This window comes from Harmonia axyridis, chromosome 1 (genome assembly GCF_914767665.1).
Source record: "Harmonia axyridis chromosome 1, icHarAxyr1.1, whole genome shotgun sequence".
Taxonomy (NCBI): domain Eukaryota; kingdom Metazoa; phylum Arthropoda; class Insecta; order Coleoptera; family Coccinellidae; genus Harmonia; species Harmonia axyridis.
Window position 1 is genome coordinate 30,381,334 of NC_059501.1, and position 20,533 is coordinate 30,401,866.

At 33.7% G+C, this 20,533-nt stretch overlaps 1 protein-coding gene across 1 annotated transcript in view; it reads right to left on the minus strand.

The window, feature by feature from the left end:
- LOC123670557 overlaps nucleotides 1-5,015 on the minus strand; it is a 77,479-nt gene extending 72,464 nt beyond the window's left edge. The window contains exon 1 of the mRNA XM_045604052.1: nucleotides 4,706-5,015. The gene's annotated coding sequence lies outside the window, so the exon portion shown is untranslated. The remainder of the gene's footprint in view (nucleotides 1-4,705) is intronic.
- Between the last annotated feature and the right edge of the window lie 15,518 nt (nucleotides 5,016-20,533).

Sequence of the window (20,533 nt, forward strand, 5' to 3'; positions counted from 1 at the left end):
ACAAAACTAAAGGTAAATAAATTAATGGTAGCTCGTAAAAACCTAGAAGCCTAAGTTATTTATTTGTCTCAGGTTTCCCGAGGGACCAATTAAATTGTTTTTCATTAAAATTTTATTATTATCTGCATAAATATACTAGAATGTTTTATACTCGGTTTTATGTTAATGAATTTATGAATAAAAACGACCAAATTATTACATCAGGTGTAATAGAAGGTAGATGTCGCTTAGTATCTCAAATTACATGAATTATCTAACGAAATCCCGCTTGAATCAAATGTCAACAATTTTTCATTCTTATCCAAGTTCAATCTCCTCAATCTCTACTAGTTCTTCTTATTTTACAGCCTCTCTGATAGTAAATCCGCAAGTACTTGGAAAACCGAGAAAATAACGCAATCGAACGAAACGGAGAACTAGTAGAGAAGTGATCAAAGCCCATAACATATAGAATTCCCTGGTTTCTCCATCATTCCATAATTTATTACCCTTTCGAGCAAGATAAAGCGAAATATGTAACGGGCATCGGTTTGAACAACCATAAATATTTCAGCCGTTCAACGGAAACATATTCTGTGATAATTCAATTAATTACAGGCTTTAAAAAACATGTTCGATTTTCAATTAGCGGGATTCTTCGATCGAGGCAGCCTCTTCATTAATATCTTTCCTTGATGCGGCGATATCCAAGCTGTTTCTTCGCGCGTTTTGAGTGGGTGTTGATGACGCTAGAGTAAGGTGGGTCATCTCACTAATGTTGGAGATATTGCTTATTCAATAAGGGACATAAAAATAACATAAAGATACACGGGGAATAAATTTTATCTGCGTGTTCGTGTTTTCCTAAGTGACGATCAATTTGAATACTGTCGAAAATGATAAACAGAAGAGGATGATTGACATTTTTTCCGACAAGTATCCACCAAGTACTCAATTTATTATTTTGAATATTTCAATAAAGCATGAATCCATTACTCACAAGTCAAGAAGATTAGGATTAGTTCCGATTCGTATATTCACTTATAATGAAAAATTTTGAAAAGATTTACTGTTCTATCACTTTATTTGTCAGGAAAAAAATTATTCGTTCTAATTTCACTTTTTATATCTTTTGAACTATTTAAATCTGATACAGTAGAGGTTATGCAAATAGAAACCTATAAGTTTTGTTTGTATTGCTTTTGTTGAGTCTTGTAAGTTTTTCTCGAGGTTTTACTCTTTATTCCTGGTTTTTTTCTAGTTGTAGATTTTTTTGTTGATTTTCCATAAACCTTTATAATTTTGAGATCATGTACCTTTTTTATATAATTAATAATTAATTATCATAAAATGTGTTTGTGGGAGTAAAACAAATAAATTAAAATTGATTGCATTGTGCTCGGTATTGTGTAACATTGTAAGCACACATTTTCGATTTTGTTGATGCATTTTCCAAAGTTCTTCGTGGAAGTATTTTCTAATTATATTTCTTTATTTTTAACTTTTGAAATTAATCAATTATGAATGCTCATTTTAGGTAAAACCTCGGGTAAAACCGAGGGTAAAACTTATACCTACACCATCGAATTTTGTACCAAATATTATGAATCCAATAAGAGTGTCCAAAAAAAAAAATGATTTTTGGATTCTACAAATCCTAATACAAAGTGTGAAAATGATTGCATTTCTATTTTTTTTGGTACTCTTTCATACTTTTTTCAATCAGAATAGCAGTTCTGCTCATGGTGAATTAAAAATGTTGCAAATCGAGGTGCAAACTTTAGGTGGTCAGTTGATTTATAATTTCAAGTCTGTTTGAAAACTTTTTTTTTATAAAGAGAAAAAAAGATTCCGGAAACACTAAATTATTTGTTCCATATACGCAGTGACCTGAGCACAACTCGAGGAAAACTATATTTAATTTTTTTCAACCACTCATACATACACGTTCAGAATTTTTTATATTAATACGTACCTACCCCCCTCGGTACCCCTATTTTCAAAATTCAAATTTATATACCTATTAAGTTATCATCGAAAATACAAAGCACAAACTGTATTCAATTGAACTTTTAATTGACGGTTATTCTTTTCGATATTAGGTTCTCGAAAGAAAAACTGTATAATAGGTATCAGGGGATTATTCAACATTCGTTCTTCGAAGCATAATTAAGAATTGAGAATTAATATATTCAACCTCGTATTCAACTTATATCACGATCTTCGAAATTACTTTCATTTCCAATGTTATCGATACTGATATAAAAAAATCAATTGATAAGAATCATTAATTATTTCACGAAAAGAAAAATAATAACAATTCAATTTCGAATTAAATTAAATCAGTATTCTTTTCACAGTTCATCATTAAGAAATATCAGAGACTAGTTCGCATCCTTCGCATCATAAAACATTGGCGTCAAGAGAGAGGTATCCTGAAAGTTATAGGCAAGAAAGATGAGAACACACAGACAGGAGGGTCTTCGCAGTAGGAGGTAAAACATTGGTAAATCTTTCATCTCTTCACTCCAGGGACTGCCCAGCATCGACAAAAGGCTGTGAATAATTAGGCTTGAAATTGGACAGTCAGAAAAATGTCACTAGGAAATGTTTCCATTCAGGGTGATAATGCGAAATTAGCAGGATATGTAGCTGTCATTGATGAAATAAGGATTTGTGGTAGCCAGATGATCGACTAGAAGCTGGGGAATAATAATTCACTATAGAAGAATGTAAGGGACAATAGGAATGATGAGAACCTTCTTTGAAACTTTGGCTACTGACATAAATCTCTGTGTGTGGCTACTTGAGATTGTCAAGAAGAAAGAAGGGCCAATAAAATAGCATTCACAGTTGGGCAATAAATTTGTAGGGACATTCTATCTCAAGTACCTACACTTGTATTTAGGGAAATTTGAGAACAAGATTGAAATTTAATGTTAAGTCAAGTATCTAGGTATACTGTTATTTAGATGAATCAGATAATAATTCCATATTCTACATAAGAAACCCAATTTATAATAAAAGACATATTTTTCAATGAAGCGATGACAATTCATACGCATTCAGCTCACTTATAACACATTCTTTGAAAAATTGAAGATGATAATGTTGAATACCAAATAACGAGCCAAATAATTTGATGCTGTTGAACCAGCAGAGTGGTTGAAAAATAGGATTCATTGAGTAGAATTAAAACCTGATTTTACAACTCCACATTACTTCCTAAAATCATTAACAAAGACTCAAATTTTTTTGAGTGGTGATCTGTGATAATAACGAGGATAACAACATAAGAGATTGAAAATTAGTCCAAGCATGATATATTTTCATTATAGAGAAAAATGAACTGAATTTGAAATGTATTTCAGAATTGTGAACAGAAAATCCTCAAGATAATCGGAGAAGAAGGTATTTTCTTCATCCATAAAAGTGTATGCCAACAAATCAGCATCCTACTCACGAAAAGTAACATCCAACAATAATGGGATTGATCATACATAAAAATAGATGACAATATCTAGGTATTTGAAATATTTTCGATTTTTGTAATAAGCTGGTCAAGTTGAATTTATTTCGAGACAGTTTTAGATACTCATGTTGTGAGAGATGGCAGATCACAAAACACAATAAATACAAGAATATATAAGAGGATATTGCTTTTTGCGTTTCAGTTTTCACCTCGGTTTTCACCATTGACGATGGATTAAAATCGAGAGTAAAGTTGATTGTCTCGAAAACATACGAATATTACAATCGAATCTATTGACACAGTGCACCTTAGGCGAAGATGTAGGTATAATCCCGAGTATAATCCATATAATCTGTAACTCAAATTCGGCATAACCACAATTCCCCCATTCTATAATACATACAAGAATCAAGATGCGATACAAGTACCGCAAGTAGTTGAACACGTATTGGTAGGTGTAGAACAACCACTGAAATGCAAGCCACTGTTATGTAAACACAGTGAAACATGTTTTGCAAACAACAATGCACAGTGCGACCAAAGAGAAATATCACCCACGACTGAAAGAACTTCTTCAACATACATACATGTTGATGTAGACAATAAAAGCATACCGCATACTCAAGCAGTCTGCGGTATCCTCAAAGTCAATAAAACTTGATTAGTTGTGACGATGAGATGAAGAAAGCAGCATAGGAAATGAAGATACCAATAAGGCTTCAATATTCATAATTTCATGAGAAATCAATGGAATTTTGATTGAAGATTTTACAGTATATGAGGAAATTTTGACGTTCTCCGGAAGACTATGTTAAGAAATTTTTTATGAAGATCAAGGCGTGAAAATCCCAATACGAATTTTCAACACGCAACACAAGGACCATATAAGTTCGATACCTAAGTATTATATGTTCATAGATAGACTACAAAACATAAACATTCATGACAATGTTGAAAACATGATATTCACTTTTAAGTCCTGAAGTGTGTTCAAATCTTTTCTTGGTCAGACGAGAATACGTAAATTTTCTGCACAAGGCATTCGAGCAGACGTTAAGGTTTTTGAGATGAAACCAAGGATGTTGCTTCTCACACTTGTTATGTTTTTGACGTATGTAGTGGTGTGTTGTAGATTTAGGGTGTATCAGTAGGTATTTTGTTGACGACGAGTGTTAAGTGTATATTTATTATAAGATTGATGCAGTTAAATCATTGTTGTGCTCCAAATAATAAATCCATGGTATGGAGACCAACCTTTGTCAAGCATAATCCAACATAACGAAACAATCACAACACAGAAAAACTGAACCAAAAATCGCAACTTTATATCCAACTTCACTGCAGAAAAAGACGAAATATCATACGCACATCAACGCAATGACTTTATCTCATGAATTAAATATGAACTGTAAACGCTCTGTTGAACGCGTTCCGGCAGTGAGCTTTCGTAACGTATCACGTTTTACTAGACGCGCTGTCGGCTCACAGAGCTTTTCTGACTCCCTCTACGCGAACGTTTACGTGAAACTGAGCGCTTCGTACGTTGGAAACGCTCACCGAAAGCTCGGCAAGTCTTGAAAGTCAGTTGCACATGCTTCTGCCCCCTCCACGACGGGCTCGACCAATGTCGGCCTATTGTGAGGCTATTAAAGAAGTGGGGATAATAATGTCATTATTCTCTAATTTAACAGTTGGCCATGTTTACACCGGTGAAGGCCAGGTATAATCACGGAATGGTCTGCGGTATAATCGGGTATCTATGCATGGATGACGGGTTTTGGTAGCCAGGTAGTGAGCTGCGGTCTAGATTTCGATCTTAAAAGTGAATCGGTTTTACACAGTGTGCTTCCGTTGTTTCATTGTTTGTAATGGACGTTTAATTGGGATGAAGATTTGATCGCTCAATCCGCGACAATGATGTTTTTCATTGTTTCGTGATGCTTGGATGACAATAATGATTTTTCATCACAAGAAGACTAGATATTTAGGCCTTTATATTCTCAAACTATCAAGAGACTATTCGTTATGACAATTATGGAAATGATAAAGATCTGATTGTATCATCTTTTCAGTGGAAATGCGGAGATTTTACAAGATTCTGTTTCAAGAGGGAACGCCATCACGAGGATGCTCAATTCAAAACGAAATTATATATATTTCTTCTTACAAATCACCGATTTTTATGAGGTTTTCGCATAATTTCCTTAAACAGTAATATACCACTGGTAATATACAGCTATCGTAGGAATATTTTCGTCCTTAAAAATGAAACTCAGTTTGCCGAAGGCTGCCCATGCTTAGCGGTCTAGAAACTATAGCAATAATGAAAAAAGTGTCAGAACAACTGAGAGTAACTCAAAGGGTCATGGAAAGGATTATGCTGGATATAAGCTTGAGGGACAGAATTCCGAACACCGAAATACGAAAAAAGACCAGGGTAACTGACTCATGAGTAGAATAGCGAAACCTCGAGAGGCAAAAAGAAGCATAGGAAGACCGAAAAAAAGATAGATTGACGACATAGTCGATGTAGCCGGCAAGGAATGGATGAGAACAGCAAAAGACAGAGAAGCATGGAAAAAACTGGAAGAGGCCCATGTCCGAAACTTGATGAAAGAGGACTGAAGAAGAAGAATAAGTAATATACATGGAAGAAAGTAAATATTTTCAATTTGCGAATGAAAAATAAAAATTAAATTTCGGTAACTCGTTTTTCACAAAAAAAAAAAGATAATATGTACTTTGTACAAAGCACTGATATATTTTTTGAATATTCGTGAAGAAAAAGCTACCTAAAATCATTAAAGAAGAGGTAAAACTGTAATTCAGTGAAAGTCATCGAACAATGCTGCCTTCTACTTATTTGCTCCGAAAAAAAAGAAGATGAAGTGAATGTACAACTTGGTACACCGTACAGAGTTTGGTCATCGCAGGAGCACCAGAAGGGAAATGAATGGGTACCAAAGTTCGACTAATACGCAAAAAACCACTTGGTGGTAATTCCTCTTAAGTTGTTATTGTTCCCAAATTGGAGGTTCAAAGGAAAATGAGACATTCCTTGGATAATTTTGAGCAAAAAAATTCGCATAAACATGGGCCAGCAAACGCTTTGTTTTCAAGATACAGGGTGTTTCTTGTAGTCCTACTTTGCTGTGATGATTATACCATTTTATTGAATTTTTATTAATCTTTGCCACATATTTGCTGAATGAGTACCAGAGCTTATAATTAGTTTATTCATCACAGCTTACTAACTGAATCTATAATAACTTGGATATCATGAGGATTACTAGAGAATTGTTAGAAATTTTTCCTCGAAATCGGTAGCAGATAGACAAAACTAGAAGAAACCAAAAAGTGTAGTACTGCACCAAAGTTCTTTTTCACACTTTTCCATGAAAAGAAGTTCTGAAGGAAAGAAGCGGAAAAAACATCACTCTGTAGATTTCCATTCGAAATTATGGAGTATCCCCGAATTGAAATATAAAATTGAAATATCTATGCCAACTTTAAGATCTTGTGCAGGCAAGGTGCTATGAGAAAGAAATCGAACTTTAACACCCTGTACCTTGGAAAAAAAGAAGGAACATGTTTATAAAATTTTTTTCTCAAAATGATCTGAGTAATCTGTTTTCTTTCTTACCTCCAATTTAGGAACATCATGTTTAGGGAACAATGGTACGCTCAGATCAGATATTTCAAGAAGACTTTTAAGTCTTTGATATTTGAATCAAAAAGCCTTATTCTTCAATTGGGCTAGCAAAAATAAGTAGAAACCTGAGGAATCTGTTTATGTCCTATAATAAATCAGACCAATATAAAAAAAATCAACTAAAAAATAACCACAGAATATTGAGTAATGTTTTCAACTGATATCCATCAGCTAATATTATTTCCAGATATCACAGACACAATTCTGCAATTTGTATAACAAGTTGATATACGCTGAAGATATTGAACCAATCTTGTTTTCACGTTAATTAATAATTTCAGTTTCCATGCCCATTCATAATCCTAAATAATCATTTATGTAGGTCGTCAGCAGTTCAATATTCGTTACTCATCAAAACAAATAGGTAGATTGGATGGTAATCGATATGTTTATCTTATCAACTGGTGCAAATGGTTATTTATTCAATGAACACCACGAGTGCTAATAGTTATAATTAGGTGTTCTACAAATAAAATGTAGATGTACTCGAAATTGTTGAGAATATTAGAAAACGAGAAATACACTAGGAGAATAAATTAAAGGATCAAAATAAAATTCGAAATTTTCAGCGATTTTTCAAATGGCTGTATTTTCGGTAACAAAGCTCGTATCTCAATTTGAAAAAAAGCTTTTTGAAGCTTAAAGTTAATAGTTTAGAAATCTCGTGATGAAAAAATTTTTCAAGCAATGTGGACCGCTCAATCCAAATGAATACAGTGTCTAAAATTTTTTTCAGATTTTATTTTGGCCTACAGACTTGGAAATTTTTTTCCAACTTGACCACTATATGGATGAGATAACTTGTTCATTCAGCTTCAATATCCTTTTTTCAAAATTTTAATACGAGCACTTCTCTCTGAAATATCGAACTTTGAATTGAAAAGGACCTCTTTGTCTTTAACCATCAATATCTCACTAATCAATTATTGCACAGAAAATTTAGGGGATGTTTTGAAATCTTGAATGAATTCTCTACAAGAAGTAGCTATGGTATTTTCTGAAAAAAATTTTCTTCGTTCTCTATATTAATTTGAAAAGTTGATAAAAAAAGGGCTTCTGGAGGCTTTTTGGATCATCAAGCACTGAATTGAAAATAGCGAAAAAACCATCAATGTTGAGTAGGCGTTTTACAGTTCAATATCACCACAAAAATCCCAGAGAATTTCAATTCAATCCATGAAGCGGTTTTTTGTTTCATTCGATCCAATTTTCAAAAAATTCAAAGTTATGTATACCTATGTCTAAATCTTATTAGGAATTATAGGAGCGCTAGATAGAGAAACCGATGAAAATTGAGTTATTTTGAAGCAATCACCTGGAAGGTCAAATTTTGTAAATTATCTTCGCTTCGAAGCTTATACCTACCTACGATTAAATGAGAAGGACCAACACCTGTCCGTTTACCTGGCACGCTCAACATCTAGATGGCGCAACCGGTAATGAATGCGGTTGGATTGTACCCGAAAGGCCTTGAAATGAACAGGGTGATTCACTTTTCCACATTTTTCTCGAAAACGGCACCATATTTTTTCATTATGTGAACTGAGTTGTGTCAATATAGACTTGAGATGTGGGTGAAAGTCGTCGAAACAATAATTTTTTTCACCATGAACATCCCTTTTCTACTGAGCCATTCGAAAAATGACTTCATTCTAATTTTTTTTTACTATTTTATTTCATTTGTTTTGTGTTAATTCTATTCTATAGTTTCTCTGTATTGTGACTGACTCGATTTAGAGAAAAGGTGAGATTTTGTTTCTTAAAGTCAAGGAATCTTTGTAGTGTAATGTCTCCATATCAATGCCTAATGTCATAATTCACAAGAAAATGAACGGAATGGAATTAACATAAAACACAAGGTTTAAAATGAAAAAAATTGTATAAAATTGGCATAATAAAAAAGCTTTACTCTTTGGAAAAAATTTGACAGTGCTGGCGTCTTTATTATTTTCACCGGCTCCTACGCTCATCTCAACTCCTCACCGTGACATTATTTTGTTATTCGCGATTTTTTATATTTTGTGCATTATATTGTGTACGTAGAAAGATATATATCCATAAAAAATGCCAAAAAAATTCCCGCCCCAAATTTTGTGTAAAAAAATTGATATTATGATTTGTGCCAAATATGGTACAACTTCCGCAGTTGAGGGAACTGAAGCCTTTCGGTTAGGTATTCGAATCAATTCATAAGAAATATGTTGCAATACTGTGAAATAAAAGACATTACATATTTTCATTCCAAGTGAAAACAATTTCGGTTCTTGTTAAGACAATGTAACATTGCATTTATCACAGGAAACTTATGCGTTTGCGTTGAAATCGGGATATTTACATATGTGGCGATCCTCGGGCCATTGAGGAAAATGTTCTCTATTATCGCAACGCATTTCTGGGGCAGGTATAATATATCCAAAGTCACTTGAACTAGTCCATGAAAACCCTTGGCCAGATGTCCCTTTGAAGTGGATACTGCGATCCGCTAAATACCGGGGTTTATTTCAAAGTATTGTTAGGCAATAAATTCAGTGGTCCCAAAGAAATTTCTGGAGATTTGGAGAAGCCTTGTATAATCGAAATATTCTGGCTTCCTCCAAGTGACTTTGGATGTACTATATCAGTGAGCAAGGATACATTTTTTTTCAAATCTAATTGTGGCTGCAGTGAGCAACTTGGTCGACCGCGTTCTAAGGTGTCACATAACATTTTGTTAGAATTTTTGCTAGATCAAGTTTAAATTCAGTGGTAAATAGCCACAAGATTTTATGGCTAAAAATTATATCCTCCATAATATCTAACTATTGCAGAGCACCATATCCAGGAAATAAAAAAAATTCTCAAGTAAAATTAACAGATAACAGATTCATTGCAAAATGTTCCGAATATGGAACAAATAAACAAATGACCAGCAAGAAAAAAAAAGGGAAAGGTTAAGGCATTTCTTAACAGGAAACGACATAAGGAACATCTGTCATATTCCTACTGCATATTTTTGTTTTACTAAAATCGTAGTTTTTAAGGTTCACGAACACCAAAATTTTGCGAATAATACGTCGTTACAGGTGTTGGCCGGCAGGAACACTAAAATTGCCCTGAACCACAAAATAAGCGTCGGATGGCTACAAAATTTTGTGTACATAAAGAAGCGAATGTACTGAATGTGGAACAGGCTGCGTTTATGTTTTTGAACCATTCGTTTGTTGGTAAAAATTTTGGAAAGGACCTGTTCCAAATTGGGCACAGTATGTGGTAAGGGGTTAAGTCAACATTGGCTTGTATAAACGCCGTTCGCAGGATAAAGAATTATTCGGCCGTTTTCGAGAAAATTAGATAAATGAATCATCTTGAACATTTCCTTCTCAAGTTTTATTTGATTGATTTTACCCTTGTATAGTTATTGTTTTTGTCGGAAGAACTCACAAATTGATAGTTACCTAGATAGAATGAAATTGAGTTGCTATGAATTATTTAACACTTTATAGATGAAAAGATGGCAGTCAAAAACTGAATGAATAATGAGGATTTCATCATCGTGAAGGGGTGACTCTGCTGCAACGCAGCGACACCTATAAATCCAGTAGCGCGACACCCATAACGCCACATCTCGGGCAGACAGTCACTACAGTGTATTTTCATAATTAATAAACATTGTTTCGTCAAACGGCTTTTTTGAATAACTATTTAACAAATTATTAACTTTGTTTTGAGATACCTTGTATAAAAGGAAAACATTTACAAAACAGATAGAATACAAGGCACCCAACCGATAAGAACGTGGGCTGTAAGCGGACTCGCACGTGATATTGGTATCAAATTTTGGCACATTGCCATAAAAATTAACCAACGGACTGTAAATTCCCTTTCAAATAAAAAATATATAATGGTATCTTCTTTGATTTCATAAGATTCTCACACATTCAACATCCACAATTTTCAAGAGAATCCTGAGCTCATTCAGATCAGTTTTCAGATAACTTATAATTTTCTAACGGGTGTTTTTTTTTCGAGGTATATAACTTTAAGTTGGCATTATTGTTCAAGATGGCTACCGATTTAACAGCTGTCAAGTGATTTATTCTCAATTTAGTTTGGCAAAGACTCACGCCTGAACAACGTTTGCAAATAATGCAATTTTATTTCGAAAATAATGGTTCTGTGCGGAATACGTATCGCGCACTAGGTCCATTTTATTTTGTTTAGCGATGAAGCGCACTCAAGTGTATGTCGAAACACCGTTACATCCAGAAAAACTGATTGTTTGGTGCGCTTTATGGGCTGGTGGAATCATTGGTCCGTATTTCTTCAAAAACGATGATGGCCAGAACGTTACAGTCAATGGTGATCGGTATAGAGCCATGATTACTACCTTTTTCATTCCTGAATTGAACAACCATGATGTCCAGGAGCTGTGGTTCCAACAAGACGGCGCAACATGTAACACAGCTCGTGCCACAATCGATTTATTGAAAGACACGTTTGGTGACAGCCTAATTTCATGTTTTGGGCCTATGAATTGGCCTCAAAGATCTTGTGATTTAACACCGCTAGACTAATTTCTGTTGGGCTATGCAAAGTCATTTGTCTATGCGGATAAGCCACAAACCCTTGACCATTTGGAAGACAACATTCGCCGTGTTATTGCCGATATACGGCCACAAATGTTGGAAAAAGTCATCGAAAATTGGACGTCCAGATTGGACTACAGCCTAGTCAGCCGTGGCGGTCATATGCCAGAAATCATATTTAAAATGTAATGCCACAAGATTATCTTGCGGATGAATAAAATTCATGTCAATCGAATAATCCATCGTTGTTTTATTGCAATTTAAAGTTCTATAGCTCTAAAAAAAACACCCTTTAATACTGAACGATATGCACAAATATTTTTCTTACGATTCTTCAAAAGTTAAATCAAATCCGATGACGCATTGACTCTTTTATCGAATGTATTGTCGAAAGTTCTTATTTGTTCTTTTCTCCAGGTGTATTCAGGGCGCTCCTGGTCTACGATTTGACGTGCATGAATTTTAATGAAGTCCAGGTGCTTTTTTCTGATGAAGTCATTGTTATATTGTTTAGCTTCACAATCAGTATTTGTCGGTCAGTCGGCACCCCTTCTGAAAACTTATATGCTACATCATCCCCGAAAATAGGTTGTTAGCTATAATGATCGGCGTGGATGGGTACGAAAACTATAGGAATTAAGTACGAAATTCGTGCTTGAACACTGTTTGATTATTTATCTATCCATCTATTAACACAAGAAATAGGGGCAGATGTTTGTCATGGGAATCTGTAATTGGAAAACTGCGTTTTACCCTGTGTTCATGAATTCATTTTCAAATTCGGTTCGGAAAAGCATGATGACATTTAACATTGGAACTTAATTAGAGGGTACCTACCTGAATTATTCAGATTTAATGTACAAATTATTCTATACAGTTTGTTTGATATTTTATTTGTTCACTCTATTTATACGATCGAAATACATAGATTAACAATTTCATGAATAGCCTAAGGTTGGGAGGAATTTGAAGGGCGAATGTAAATGATAAATTGTAAATTCACATATACATTCATGGGGCTGACTCAAATGAAGACTCAATAAAGACGTCAATACTAGTCATATATGTTTGTGTCTGATAGAAAATCTTGAATTTCAATTAAATAAGGTCTATATGTTAGAGCCTCGTATAGACTTATTTCTCTCTTTTCGATAAAAAGGCTTTCTTTTATGTATTGAGCGTTTATCATTACATAATTCATTAATACTAATCCTCTTGTGATTGAAACATTTTTACTAAAAGTTAGAAATAGTTAATAATACGAGGATATCGGGTGTGGTAGTCAAGCTCTACAATTTCCCGTAGTCGATATCAATGTCCAGTTGATTTAGTAGTAGTTGTTTTAATAGCTTATTAACGATTTCCAATGTTTTGTTCGAGTGTTCTTTTGAAAATTTATCATCGAAAGTAAAGCACTTGACATTTTCATTTTTCAGGATCATCAATGCAGTTCTGCCACCTAGGCGAAAGCCACAACAGGAAATACTCAAATTTCTTATAGATTTTGGGCGTCTTTAGAGATCTGGAGTTAAAAAATGATGACCCTAGAGATTTGAAGCCATAGGAGCTTCTGAGCACTCATTCATCTTTGCGCCAATTAAACCCTTGGAGACGATATACATATACGGTTATGTTTTCTAAGGGTGCATTAATGAACGAGCGCCCAAAGGCTTTTGACTTCATGTCAGTGCTTTCTTACTTTTTTTTTTGGTTTTCGGCTTGAATTTTTTCATAGTCCTGATTGAGCAATCAACAAGAAATTCTGCATGAAGCTTCAAATAGTTTTTTTTATATAGGTACTTACAGCAAATTCTCAACAATATCGTATATGTTATTAAGGAAAAATTGGGTATTTCTTGAGTAATATTCTTCTTGAATTTTGCATAATTTCGATGATGATAAGTTTGAAATTCTGCACGGAGGTTGAAATTGTTATTCCATTGATTTAGTTCCAATCAATTTGTATCAACCGTGTGAGCGTGATGACGTAAAAAATTTTGAATGGAGAGGGCGAGTGAGTGTCGTCTTGTTTTAAAGGTAATTCGATGGCCTTACACTTGACTTTTTTCGGTAACTGAAAATTTTTCCAAAAGAATAAAATAGTAATTTACGTAACAAGTCCGGAAAATAGGGTTTTTTTGGAAGAATAGACAAAATTCCAGGACGAGCGTAAGCGAGTCCTGGAAGTCTGTGAGTCCAAAAAAACCATTTTCGGGCGTGTTGCGTACAATATTTTTTCGGCAACCATGTAAAATAACACTATCGCTGCTGCTTTCCATATTTTATTGCGATTGCGATCAAAAATATGCAAATTTTTGACAACTAATTTCATATGAACTGTCAGCCGTTATCTCGTTTGCTATGGATTCTATGATTCTTTTCCGGCCTAGTCCGGGAAGTACGTACTTTCCGGACTAGGCCGGGAAATGCTACTTTCTCAGAGAAAAAGCGTCCGGGAAGTGAGCACTTCCCGGACGGTTGCCGAAAAAAGAAGTTTATTTGCCAATGGTTCACAGATCACTCTCAAGAGAAATGAATTGGCAGAAAAGCTACCACGCCCATCAGACTTGACACCTTTAGATTTTTTCCTCAGGGGTATTCAAAGTCAGTTTGTATAAACCATAGCCCCGAGAAGAATAGAAAATAAATTCAAAAATTTTTCCGAGACGTAATGGTCGTATTCAAGACTGAGTTATATTTTCATCTCTAAAATGATGGACAACATTATGAAAATCTTTAATAGTTGAACATTTTTCATTATTTTCATGTTTCATTACAACTCTTGCATTTGTAACTATTCAATGTATTGTATTTTTGAAACATATCGAATTACTGACTAAACCCCCTTCTTATTTAATATTTTGAGGGTAGCTGTCATCACGCTCAAAGGGTTGATACAAATTGATTAGAACTTACCGTTTGAAATGTCCTCCAACGAACCAGAGTTTACCTCTTTTTAATTTTTTTTTATTTCGCAAGGAGGAATTGTTCCAATGGGGGTTCGGAAACGAATATATGCTCTTAACTGTTTCAAATTGAATGGGGCACCTACTATGTTAATACATATTCAGAGCATATTCATACGTTCATTTGGTGTAGGATATCCTAAGTTATCTTGAGTAGTACACGATTTATTCCCATTTTCCGGAAAAATATAACTGAGGAAGATTAATAAGAAATTGAGTATTTCCTGAGCCGAGAGATCCTTTTGCTTCAATACATATTTGAGAATTTCCACATGCCAGAAGAGACTGAATGGATTGACGCTAATGTCTATTCACAGAGAAATAATTATTGGAAACGAGGTCATCGCCCAAAAAAAATCAAGAAGCCTCAATATCATTTTGTGATATAATATGGATTAGACTATTATACATTTTTGATATACAGGGTGTCCCGTAAAGACCACGTCAAACCGAGGGAGAATGTACATCGAAGGATAACCTACCTGCTATGATAAAATTCCCATTATAAAAGTCTACCGTTTTCAAGATATTTTTTTTTTTTTGAAAATAATGAATTTTTGCCACTTTCAATAGTTTGCCCTTACGGTTGGTACAATTTTACATCTTTCTGGTTAATTTTTTCAGTAAAATATTGCTGAAGAATGAAGTGTGGATTTATGATACTCAAGCTATGCAAATTGTGGAGATTCATGTACCCATCCTTGGTACAGGAAGACTCGTCGCTCCAAATGATCTTATTAAAAAAATCTGGATCTGCTTGATGTTTTCCAAAATTTTCCGGCAAAATTGAATTTCGTTGAGGTGAATAATTATGCGAGTAATATTTTCGCACGTAAACAATTGCTATTGGTCACTAAGTAATGCAACATCGAAGATTTCTTAACAGAATTGACAAACTTGATTTTGTCAGAAACGTACCCATTTGGATAAAAACAGCCATATCTTTTTTCTTTGACTAACAAATGACTTGAGTGATATCTTTTTGAAATCACTATAAAATAGACAATTCATTGGTGTAATGTGCAGCAGTAGCTCGGTACATTTTTTTTCCACTACGATGGGCTAAACTTCATGAACAAAATAATCCACTACCAGAATTTCCAATAAAAATATTTCTCAAAGCCCCCCTTTTAAATTTTCGGAGGATGTTTTCAATGTAAACGTTGAAATCATTCTTCAGCAATATTTTACTGAAAAAATTAACCAGAAAGATGTAAAATCGTACCAACCGTAAGGGCAAAACTATTGAAAGGGGCAAAAATTCATTATTTTCAAAAAAAAAATATCTCGAAAACGGTAAGACTTTTATAATGGGAATTTCGTCATAGCAGTTAGGTTATCCTTTGATCTACATTCTCCCTCGGTTTGACGTGGTCTTTACGGGACACCCTGTATATTGTTATATTTTTCATGAATTTATTTCATTTTGTAACTTCATTTTATCAATTAATCTAATTCTTATACCAGCAGTGTCAAATATGTATTATCCCATAAATAAATCCACAAAATTGGTTTATAGCGATTATTCAGATCAACTTTCCAAATTGACACACTCTATAATATGTATGAAAGATAATATTACCATAACAAACCGACAAAAAGAGAAAACAAAATTTGTAATCACCATGCATCCTGCATATCGCACACAACCAGTAACAGTAATCACAAAATGCGATCCCCGATGGAAATCCGACGCGCAGAAATTTCCGCCGTATTGCAGATACCTACCTGCCATAACGAATAGGTATTATCTAATTTCCACGATGCCCCAGAGACTTGATATGTATCAGTCATGGATTGCCCGATTTTTGTTGGGCGCCAGGTCGAACTATTTCGACTTGACATGTCATTTCATCTAGTTGTCAGGTTCCCCTGGCCATATCCTATTCCAGCCTTTCGGCATTAGCAATGCAAATGTCGCCTGATTTGATACCTCTCTCGTGTCGAGTAGGATTAAGGGCTCTTAACATGCGCTGACCCCGTGCTTCTCAAGAGCATCCTTTGGGTCCGGGCGGAGATTTGCCCGTGAGCCAGCTGCTCAGCTTTCCTTGGTAAAACAATTTATTTTGTAATTTTTAAGGTTCTTCTCTACCTGGAGAGTCTTGACGAGAAATGAGGTCCGAATGGTTTGTTCAGAGGGCAACCGAGTATTATGAAAAACTTCGACTTGGGGCTATTATTCATGAGTTATACGTTCGAATTAACTTTTTCGGTATATTGTTCTGTCGGAACTGACGCTTGTTCAACATGAGATACTTGAGAATACTTCATTTTCAACAGGTGCTGGAAAGAATTCCTGCTTTATATCTCGGTAAATTATCGTATAGTCATTTGACCTTAATTTGAAGTAATCATTTATTCATTAGAGTCGACACAAACCAAATGATGAAATAAATTCTCTAATATTGTTATTCCAATCGTAGGTAAAGGTTGATTTGCCCTATCCGTTTCACAGAAGAGTAAGAGAAACCTATGAATACAGGTTGATATTGCTATCTCTGTGAATCTTACCAGAGAAACATTTCTTTCAGTTAGCCTACGATGTCTTCAAATGCAATAAGTTCGTGGAATGAATATAAGTTTGTAAGTCTGCGAATTCAGTCAGTTTTTTGAACTATAAGACACTGATGAGTAAAAATTGTATTAAAATCCAAAAATTCCCAAACGTACGTCTGTTTTTATTTTAATTCAGTTATTCAATTCTTTAACCTTTCACTCAAATTGTATAGTCTTGGATAATTTATTTTTATTTTGGTTGGTTTTGATATTTTGTCGATTGGAATTGTATTTCTAAATATAAAATACATATTAAAAAGATATGTATATCAAATAGTCGAGGTTTTGGCATAATTCCAATATTAAAATTCCTTACCGTTAATTTCTAAACAAAAGTCCTTGTTGAAGGATTTTCTTTAATTTAACATTTTAGATCTTATTTCGTCACGAGCTAAAACCATTTTCAGTTTTCTTCAATAATTGCTATCTGAAACAATGAAATAATACATTTTTCGTGGAAATGAACTAACGTATCTTATCTGATTATTCTTGAGTTTGAAGAATTTATTCTTATTATTATTCATAGTATAATACTGCCTCAATGGGAAATATTATTGTTTATTCAAGAAACTCAGATTAATTCACCCATTATTTTTGGAAAAATATGAAAATCTTTGATTTCTGTGAATATTTTACCTGATATATGAGATGATTATTATTTTGCAATTTTTTTTATGAGATGGATTGTCCTAGTTCATTCGGTATCTATCCATAACAATACATTGAAAGCTATTCAGTTCGATTCATCCAATCTCTTGTATCTTTTGAATATGTTTTTCAATGGAATTCAATTGAATAAATATATAAAACTTCAATTATCACTAATATTTACCATCGAATGAAAAAATTCGCTCTCAATTTAAATGAAAATTCTCACAGTTTATTAGGAATTTTAATATGGAATTCTAGACTCGTGAATTGGATTATAGAGGATTCGAATATATATTGAATAATTTAATATATTGTTAATTTTCGGAGTCAATTATATTTGTATTTATTTTTCGGGCAGTATAATGAAATACTCATATGATGAATTTTTTGAACAGCTTAGTGTTATTTAGGGCTGATATCGAGCTTTTTATCTTGAACTGTTCGGAATTGTTGATATATTATTGAAATTGGACTAATTATTTCTCTTATTAGTAATTTGTTGAAGTACTTCCCATTTTGTTCGAATTGTGCTGCCCAAAAAACTTTTTAGAATAACACATCAATCTAGATTTGCAATTATCACAAATTAAAACATGAAGCCATTCGCTTTAGTTTAGCTTCTTAAAATGTTCAAATTGTATTTGTACTTATTTTCGAACGAATCAATCGTCTAAGTTGTAGTGGAACACGTTATCAACATAAAATAAATGTGAAGTATTTTAATTTCTTATTTTCACGATTTCTCAGAGAAGTCAAAAACCATCAGATAGAGGCTGCTTTGTAGATTCCCATTGCGCTTTTAGGAAATATTCATTTTTTTGATTCTTAGTGTGAAGTGTTACCTGAAAGCGATGAAATAAATTCATAATTCATGAACATAACTTGGTGGTCGTTGTGAAAATAAGACAAAGACAAATTTATTGTTTCAGTATTCATGAACTTTCTCGAATTCGACCCCCTTGGTGTTCTTTGTGGGGGGTTAGAGTTCTTGACACAAGAGGGTAGTACCTGTAACCCTAAGGTGTCGCCACGACATGCTATTTCACCCTATGAGACATATCGTAAGATATATTGAGCTGGACGAGAAGAAATTCCGCTGAGAAAATCTCAGTTTGGGGAGCCAATTATAAATTTCGTGTTTAAGTGGTCGTAAATTTCGAAATTCGTCATCATTTAGTGTTTTAATGATAGTTTCTTGGAATACTTTCAAGTGAATTATGTGAAATGAAACGTTTCGTGAAGAACTTTACTCTCCACTCTGATCTTTCGTCTTTCATACCTAGTAAGAAAATACAATATTCAAGACATCAATCAATGAATGGTGGTGTGTTCAATCGATGAATATCACATTTGTTTGCAAACCTTTTCGGAACAATAATTTTTCATCATCGAAACGATAACAAAAAACGCAATAATATAAAATATTTTGTGAAGACTGTCTTTTATTGACTAAAAATTGATAAGTGCAGATGGTAAAGGAATACAGATTAAACACGGTTTTCATTTGAATTCGTTTTGTGATGTATTAGCAATTTTTAGTCAAAAAACTGTCCGTTTTTAGTAATTGGAATGTTGTTAAACAAATTTAAAAATAAATTGTACCTACTTAGTAAACACAGTGCGGTACGCATTTTTATTTGAACTATTATTAATTTTAAAAATATGAAAAATGTTGTTCGCCCTGTATCTTCGAAACAAAGAGGTTTTTCAAAAATCATCCAAGGACAAAACATGCTTAAAATAGTCCAAGGAACAACCCCCTGAATTTTTGCCGCATGTTTAGGAAACACCCTGTATATATATTGGACAAACTTTAATCTTCAATCCTCTAAAAAGCAAAAAAGAAACGATAACAGCATTAGCGGAGCATGTGAAAAAAATCCTTCATTCCTTTAATTTTGATCTAGGCTCTGTGACAATTTAAGGTGAGCAAAATAACTATTACATGAGATGATATCCATAAAACAGGACATAGATTCAATAAATGAGAGAAGTGACATAGAGATACCGCATATCATTCTTTAATTGGGAAAATCAAATAGGTAGAAAAATTTGCATCCTGCTTTCTCCAAAGTCTGTCAAGTTGTTGAACTGAGTCGTTGAATAATCATCCATCATGCAAGCAGTTGTTAACGTTTACAAAATTTTAATTATTGACACCAAAGCTATAATAAAATAGTTTTCGAGCCTGCTTTCCCATTTATCGATTAATGTATTTCAACAAAAAAATAAACGAATAAATAAAACAAATTGTTAATAATTTTTGAAATAGTGTTCAAGTTTCAACACATCTAGTGTGGTTCTTATGTATTATGGTGTCTATATAAAAGAGTTTTTAATACATAGTTAAAAATAATTCTGTTATGTTGAAGTTTCAAACATCTAAGTTATTCATTTCAAAGCCCTGATGAAGACTTTAAAATGAAGTTGGCCTTTTTTTCAAAAGCTCGTTTTGTGAAAGAATCCTCGACCTAGGAATCTATGAGAATTCACTCAATATATACAGGGTGTTTCCTAATGGAAAGTCAATATTTATGGGGGTTATTTTTGGGCCCATTTCAAGAAAAAAAACCTAAACGTCTTACCTCTTGAGATCCAGGGTGGTAAAGTTTTCCAAAATAAAAAAAAATTG